Source organism: Canis lupus, chromosome 6 (assembly GCF_011100685.1).
Source record: "Canis lupus familiaris isolate Mischka breed German Shepherd chromosome 6, alternate assembly UU_Cfam_GSD_1.0, whole genome shotgun sequence".
Taxonomy (NCBI): Eukaryota; Metazoa; Chordata; class Mammalia; order Carnivora; family Canidae; genus Canis; species Canis lupus.
Window position 1 is genome coordinate 55,527,845 of NC_049227.1, and position 8,336 is coordinate 55,536,180.

An 8,336-nucleotide genomic window follows, 5' to 3' on the forward strand; every position below is an offset into this window, starting at 1 on the left:
AAATTCTTCTGGATTTTATCTCTGGAATCGTGGGCCTAAATATTTAACTGAATATTTATAATTAGCTTCGTAAAAAACAAAATGGCTCTAGCTATCACCAGAAATTCAGACCCATTCTAGAGTAAAACCCTAAATTATTTAGGATTCTGCAAAGACTTCATGTGATAGAGACAAAAATCTAGCCTGAGGAGTTGTGTGGGTTGTGTTAGTTGCTAATTCTTTTGGTTACTCGTTGAATAAGTCCTTTCTTTCCTCACTACTTCCCTTTGTTTAAGCTAAATTTAATTTCAAAGGGAATTTTTTAAAGCCTATAATCTTTTTTAGGGTAAGCTATTATCTGAAAAGGCTAAATAATGTGCACAGAGCTGTTCAGGGTTTCCCCAATGTTAGCCATCGAAGTCATCACTGCCCAGATAATACCAGAAGTACGGTATGTAATAATTAAATGTATAGTTTTAAAACATTTCAGACATAACACCTGTTGGCAGTGGGGGTGGAACACTTGGGATGCACTAGAAGATCTGGGGAGGCCTGGACTGGGAACGAGGAAACTTGGAGACCTGACAGTCATCCTCACATACTGGACTGGGGAGGGATCAAAGTGACAGTGCTCATCTGCTCCTTCAGGGAGAAGTGTGACCAAAGGCTGGGATTCCTAGGCAGCCAGGTTGCTGCTCAGAAATACAAGGAAGCCATTTTACAGTCAGAATAGTTCTAAATGGAACATGAGACCCCATGATTTCTCAGTCACTGAGAACACGTCCAAAGCAAAAACTAGATGACCACCTGCCTCTTCAGCATATTTTGAAGAGGAATCTTTTCTGAGGAAAGATGTCATTTTATTACTTTTTTTAGAGATTTTATTTATGTCATGAGAGACGCACACACAGAGAGAGGCAGAGACCCTGGCAGAGGGAGAAGCAGGCTCCATGCGGGGAGCCCGGTGTGGGACTCAATCCGGGGTCTCCAGGATCACGCCCTGGGCCAAAGGCAGGTGCTAAACCGCTCAGCCACCCAGGGATCCCAGAAAGATGTCATTTTAAATCATCTGTAAAGGGATGCCTGGGAGCTCAGTGGTTGATCATCTGCCTTTGGCTCAGGTCATGATCCCGAGGTCCCACATCAGGTTTCCCACAGGGAGTGTGCTTTTCCCTCTGTCTGTGTCTCTGCCTCTCTCTGTGTGTCTCTCATGAATGAATAAGTAAAATGTTTTTTAAAAAATAAATCATCTGTGAAAACCTTTTCTAAGTCTCAGCCTCAGCTCATTAAGGCCTTGAGGTAAGTGGAATCTTCCACCTAGATAGGTTTGGCCCTGCTTGTACTACCAGCAGGGAACCAATAAACCTCATTCCCTAGTCTGGCCTCTCTGATGCCCACCCAGCGTCCTTTGCTGACAGAGCTTGTGTCCTGTGCGCTCAGCTCCCTGCCAGAGATCTTTATTCCTGGTTCCCGTTCTCCCATCTTCCTGGTAACGTGAATGTGATGTTGCTGTTGCTGTCTTCATAGATTTTTGTATATTTTACTTTATTTTTAGAATTTTATAATGTACATCAGGTATCTCTGTAAAAGGTATTCCACTTTTCAAAGGAGTTTCCTCTTGCCCTTGTCTTTTTATTTTCCTCAGAGCAATAAACAGTAATTACTACTCTCATAAGTAAGCTTCTACATTGTATTGGACAGTAATTAAATCTTTATGTCTCAAGGCTTATCATCTCCCCAAAACCCACTTTCCTTTCACTGCAGTTTCACTGCACTGCTTCACAGTAACATTGTACTCTGCCCAAATTCAGAGTCTGAACAAAAGCTAGAGGCCCAAGGATTTGGGGGTACTGATTTAATAGCAGCGTCTACCGGCATAAACCTTTTTTTTAAATTCATAACTGCAATAATAGAAATGAAAGCTACTTTAACGAAAAAGGAACTCAGGAATGAGATCATTAAATATAACTAAACACATTTTAGATATAAATATCATGTACTTCCTGATTAGTACCAGGTACATAGCTATCTACCCTAAACTCTGGTCTCAGAAAAAAGGTCAGAGACCATTACAACCAAGGTGCTTCATGTTATCAGGTCCATTTTTAGAACAGTGAGACCCTTTTGAACAATCACTTGAGTTTTTTTTTTTTTAAGATTTTATTTATTTATGAGAGACACAGAGAGAGGCAGAGACACAGGCAGAGGGAGAATCAGGCTCCCTGTGGGGACCCTGATGCAGGACTTGATCCCAGGACCCTGGAATCATGCCCTGAGCCAAAGGCAGACGCTCAACCACTGAGCCACCCAGGTGCCCCTCGCTTGAGTCTCTTACCAGAGATTTTCTGTTGGTCCTTTTGTCGGTCATCCATTTATATCTGCACCCCCATAGTCTACTTTGCCTTTGTTTTTATCATGGGATTTTCGAAGAGCTTTTCTAGGCCACATACGACTAACAAAGGGGGAGATCAGAGGCCGCAAGTACCACTCCAGGAATATTTCTTAGATCAAGAGCAGAATTGGAATGACAAAGCAAGAAATGTACACCATCCTCCCATGCTTGAGTTCTTGAACCACACCCAGGTAGAAATGTCCACACTTCTGGAGGGAAGGTGGTTTTTGTCTATTTTAGACAGCTTTAGGTTCCATTGTATACACTTCTTTGTAACTCAATTCAACAATTTACCATGTGCCATTCCTCTATGCCAGATAATACAGACAAAACAGAAGTTAAAAAATACTTCCTGTCCTTGTGGAGCTTACAACCTAATACCATCAGAAGCCGGCTGGCCCTCAGGGAGTTCTATTTTTACATTTGGAAAAGCGAAATCTAATTAAATACCATTTCCCTGCCCCCCCAGGAATGATAGAGGAATTTTCCCGTATACAAAGTTTGAGAATAGAAGCAAATGTTTATCTTGAAACTAAAATAGTATGACTTGTATTTTTCCAAAAAGCAGATAATTTGAACAATAGCCAGTTTGTTAAATGTATACAAAAGGCATCATAATTACTTAACTACAGCCCAATGGTGTGGACAAATATGGGTTGACAGTCTATTAATCAATTGTTACAAGTATTAGAATGGCCAGTAATACTAATTTATCTAATATGTACTGGCACAGCACGAAAATAACAGACTGGAAATTGTGCCATGAATCAACGCCAACTCACATATGTGTTGTGTAAAGTGAAAATTCTTAAGACCTTCTGGTTCCATAGTTAAGTACATTGGTCTAACTGCTCAAAATGGGTCAAACTAGACTTCTGAAATTTATAGGGTTTTTTTCTCCCCTAAATGTTTTTGGCCGTGGTCTATCTAGCTCATTATGCCCACACATATATATTTTTCTATTTCTTTAAAATGTACCATGTTATTCACTCTTCTTCTCTGTATGATAATTTTTTTTTAGTTGCAGAAATTCATAGATAGGATGGAAATGTCTCCACTGTCAACCGCAGTTTTATACAGTAGTACAGTAGTAGAGCTAAATTCTAATATATATTTGAAAGTAGAACCCTATATGTTAAGTTTGATCTGCTTATTATCTACTGATAGTATCAATAATCACAGAGGCTAGAAAGGATGACAAAAAAACAGCAAATTTCTACTTGCTTTATCCTGGGCATTGCATTAGGCACTTAATTCTGTTTATTTTAGTTCATATAACAACTCTGTGATATGAAAAAGATGGAATTAGCTTCATTAAGCACACAATCCAGCAGGCCAAGATCCGAATCATAATATGCCCCATATCATGCCCCTAGTAAATTGTTCAGTCAACATTTGAACCCCACTGCTTCCTATATCTGTGCTTATTTCACTGTCCTATTATTTGTGCCTTCCAATCATGTATAGTAATTTTTTTTTCTTAGAAAACAGATATTTATTTATCCTTTGTGACCAGCAAATCCAAGATCAAGGGTCAGCAGATTTGATGCCTAGTGAGAATCCTCTTCCTGGTTTCCAGTCAGATGTTTTATTGATGTAGTTTCACACGATGGAAAGAGAAATGTCATTTTTTGAGAGCCTGTTATACACCAGATAATTGTGAGCACTTTCCATGGTTAGACCATTTAGGCCACACATCATCCAGAAACAGCTGGGATGTTTTTTGACAGATGCACAGTGACATTGCCTCACCCAGCGCAAAAGTGGTAGAACTGAGCTACACCCAGCGATCAGGCTTCCGACTCTGCACTCTTACCCATTCCACTAGGAGTGTGACCCTTGGAACCTTAGGGATGTGCTTTGGTTGGGGGCTGTCGCCCGACCACAACCAGTCAGTTCCATAGAGTGGTCCACATGTGCGGGGAAGGACCCGGGAAAGCTAACCCAGAGAGCATCGCCCTGGAAGCCCAGGGGAGAAAGGCCCATGGGGTCAGGTGAGGAAGAAGGTCAGAGAAAATGAAGACTGACAGGTGGTGCTGATGGCCTCCTGTCTGCAGACCTCTGCCCAAAGCTGTGGGACAGGGACCCGGCAACAGGGAGGACTGCATGCTGTGCTCAGGGCAGCTCAAGTTCCAAGCCAGGACGGGGCCAGGCACAGGCGTGTTGGATGTTTTCCAGCAGGAGAGGGGAGCCTGAGCAGAGGGCTAGCATTTTCCAGGAACGAGATTTTTTTAGGGGAGACACTGCACAAAGGGACAAGATTTGAAGGAGCTCAGGATTCTAGTTTGAGAGGAAAGAGAAGAAAGGAAGCCCGGGAGTCGACAATCCGTGGGGAGAATGGTGTTCTTTACTGAAAACAGAACCATTCATCCTGGATTGGACAGGATGAACGTTACAGCACGTTTATTGGTTGATCAGATAAGAAGGCATCTAAGGCATTTAATAGGATATGTTCTCACTGTGGGTTGAACGTAACTGAAAATAGCAGGTGGACTGAGTTGGCAAAAGCTTTGGGACTGAGGGCATACCTGCATTTGGTTGGTGTGTAAACTGGTGTAGCTTTTCTGAGGTTCATTTATCAATATCTGCCTATTGAAATCATGACAGCTCTTTGACTCAACAATTTCACTCCTGTGAATTTATCTTATGGAAATACTTGCTGAAATTTTCATAAAAGTAATTTCACAGAAATAGGTTTTTTTAAAAAAAACTAAATGTGTTTTTTAAAAAGAACCAAAACAAAAATTAGTGTGTTTTGTAGTTGTTTATATTATTTTATATTCACTCATATTATAACTTTACCATTTCATTCAAAGTGTACTTTTAATCTTTTAATACAGTTTTAGGGATAGGTATTTCTGTTGCATAGGTAACAGTTTTTAACTAAAGCACAAAAGAGTATTCACTAATTCCTTAGACTGAGAATAACTTGTTTTTAAAATTATAAAAAAAAAATTATATAGTTTCTCCATTGTTCTGAGAGTGACTCCATCTGTCAACTCGGGGTTTTTTCTTTGTCCAGGGCTACCCAATTTTGATTTTAATATTTAGGGGAAACTTTTTTCTTTTCTTCTCTTTTCTTTTCTTTTCTTTTCTTTTCTTTTTTTTCTTTTTTTTCTTTTCCTTATGACATTATATACTTTTTCTTTTCTTTATGACATTATATACGTGCTTGCAGATCAGGAATTCAAAACATCATTCCTCCCTCAAGATGAAAAATGTCTGAAAAACTCCTGATCAACTTCTTCTCAAATCTAATTAGTCCTGTACTTCTGCCTGTAGATAGAGTACTTCTCGCAAGGCCTTTTTAATGAAAAAAAAAAAAATGGCAGAAACCAGAAATGTAAATTAAGACCAGTTTTGCAAGTGTTCTTCTAAAGAATCTGGAATATCACCATTTTGCCCACAGTGAAACCATCCAAGGGAGCGTAAGTAATTTCATTTTATCACAATGTGAACTCAGGCCAGTCTGACTTTTAAGGCTGTCATAGTTCCGCTCTCGCATAATATAGTGTACACTACAATAAATGTTGACTATAATGAATAGCTAAAATAAATTGAGAATTTATTAGGTCAGGAACTATTCTATAGTACTTTGCCTCTACCTCACAACAAGCTTTAGTGAGCTCTCAGTTGATTTTTGAGGTTATACACCTCTGAACTCTGTCAAATGTGGCTATTAATTAAATGCCCTTCAAGTTGGGTTTGTAAAAAATTAATTGACATTCATTCCTTTTTTTCAGAAAACAGGGGATCCCTGGGTGGTGAGGATCCCTGGGTGGCTCAGTGGTTTAGTGCCTGCCTTTGTCCCAGGGAGTGGTCCCGAAGACCCGGGATCGAGTCCCACATCGGGCTCCCTGCATGGAGCCTCCTTCTCCCTCTGCCTGTGTCTCTGCCTCTCTCTCTCTCTCTCATGAATAAATAAATAAAATCTTAAAAAAAAGAAAAGAAAACAACAGTTTTCTGGCCTTGGACCAAGATGTTCTGTAAAAAAAAAAAAATCAGTAAACATCTAATCTTGCTCAACTTCAAATTCTTGAATTGCTTTCAGAGCACTGAGAACATTGCAGTCAAAACATGCAATGACATTCTATATGCCTCTTGAGTGACATCATTACATTTTTTGTTTTGAAACTTATAAATACAACATGCTGATTTAAAATCTTTTTAATTCCATTGATTATTTTGCTGCCATAAAATTCTCTCTCTCTTTTTTAAAGATTTTATTTATTTGATAGAAAGACAGCTACATAGAGAGTGAGAGAGAGCATGAGTGAGGAGGAGAGGAAGAAGCAGACTCACCACTGAGCAATCTTTTAATCTATTTTAATCTGCTCTCTTTTAATCCATTTTCAATACAGTACAGCTGTCAAATTGATAAGTATAATCAGCAAGAAGCAGTTTTACATTCTAGAGTATAACTAAGTGCATATTTATATAAATAATGTTTCTGACTACAGTGGTTTAGAAACAAATCCCCAATATAAATTATGTACTTGTAAAAAGAGATGACAGGATTTTTTTTTAACAATTGTTCCCTGTTGAACATAAGCTTCTATCCTCCAAATGACAGTTGACAGCTTCACTTTCAAATATTTTCTGTAATAGCTAGCAACTGTATTTATATATTTTTATACCAGAATTATAATACTTACCAATGTCAGTCATCTAGATTGAATAAAGAAGATGGACCTAAGTCTGTTTCTGAATCATGTGGTTTAGTTATTATCATTAGTTGGATTTTAAATATGTTAGTAGTTTGTCTTTTGGCACTTGGTCTTTGACATATGTAAATTTTAAATTTCCAATCAAATTCATTGCTCACAACTTAAATATTTTACATAATGCTGAAAAAAGTTCAGAACTGGATTACAGATTAAAAAAACCAAACTCCACATATGACAAAGCAAAAATATTGGGAGAGGAATGAACTCCTAATATTTTCAAGCCATCAAATCTTATTCTGAATAGTGTGACTTCTTTGAACCTCACAATTCAAAGACCAGATTAACTGTATTTTTTTTTATTGTCAAGGGACAAAAGCTGTCAACAACTGAAATATGGGCATAAAAACAAATACAATACAGTGTTAAGCTTGTTCACAATTATATAAAACATTTAGAACTTTTTATATCAATTGTATATAGTATATATAATTATCTATCTTCATATGTGAACAGCACACAAATTGTTAACTAGTACAGAGATCGGATTAATTTAAGCTTGCTTCTGAATAGTTGAGAAAGTCATGTTAGTTAGATATGATATATGGTTTACAGCAGGGCAGCAAGCTATGGCCCACAGACCACATCTGGTCTGCCACCTGCTTTTGTAAATATAACTTTATTAGAACACAGTCATGCCATTCAGTTACATAGTGTCTGTGGCTGCAATGTCAGAGTTGAGTAGTTAGGACAGAGACCCCATAGCCTAAAATATTTCCTATCTGTCCCTTTACAGAAAACAGTTTGCTGACCCCTGAATGTGATGAATGAGTCAGACTGTGAGTTGAGTATTTCAGTTGCTATTCCTGAAAGTGTCGTTTTTACCTTCAGGTATTGTCTCTTCTGGCTTTTGACTAATGTGTCTATAAGATAACCAAGACAGCCTAAATGTCCACATTCGTCCTTTCATATCATATTTATCTGTAGTAAATATTTTTATGACCTTGTTATAGCCATACACATGTATATTAATTATATATAGATATATAACTTTTGCAACCTATTCCAAGGAGTTGCAGCTCCTCTGAAATCATGGTCTCTTAGGTTTTTTCAAGTCCATGAGCCATATAGTTGGTTTTCATCATTTCAAATCACCCTTCCTTTGGCTGTGAGATGAAATGAATTTCATATTACAGTTCTAAATGGCATTAAGAACTAAAGGGAGATGAATAGCCCACCCTCTGCTCTGGAGTTTTTATTTTAGTCCTCACTGTGTGAAAAATATGTCATATTACTTAAAT

General features: G+C 38.1%; 1 pseudogene; it reads right to left on the reverse strand.

Annotated features, from left to right (window-relative positions):
* Nucleotides 1-225: 225 nt before the first annotated feature.
* LOC100688708 lies at nt 226-2,529 on the reverse strand (annotated as a pseudogene).
* Nucleotides 2,530-8,336: the final 5,807 nt, after the last annotated feature.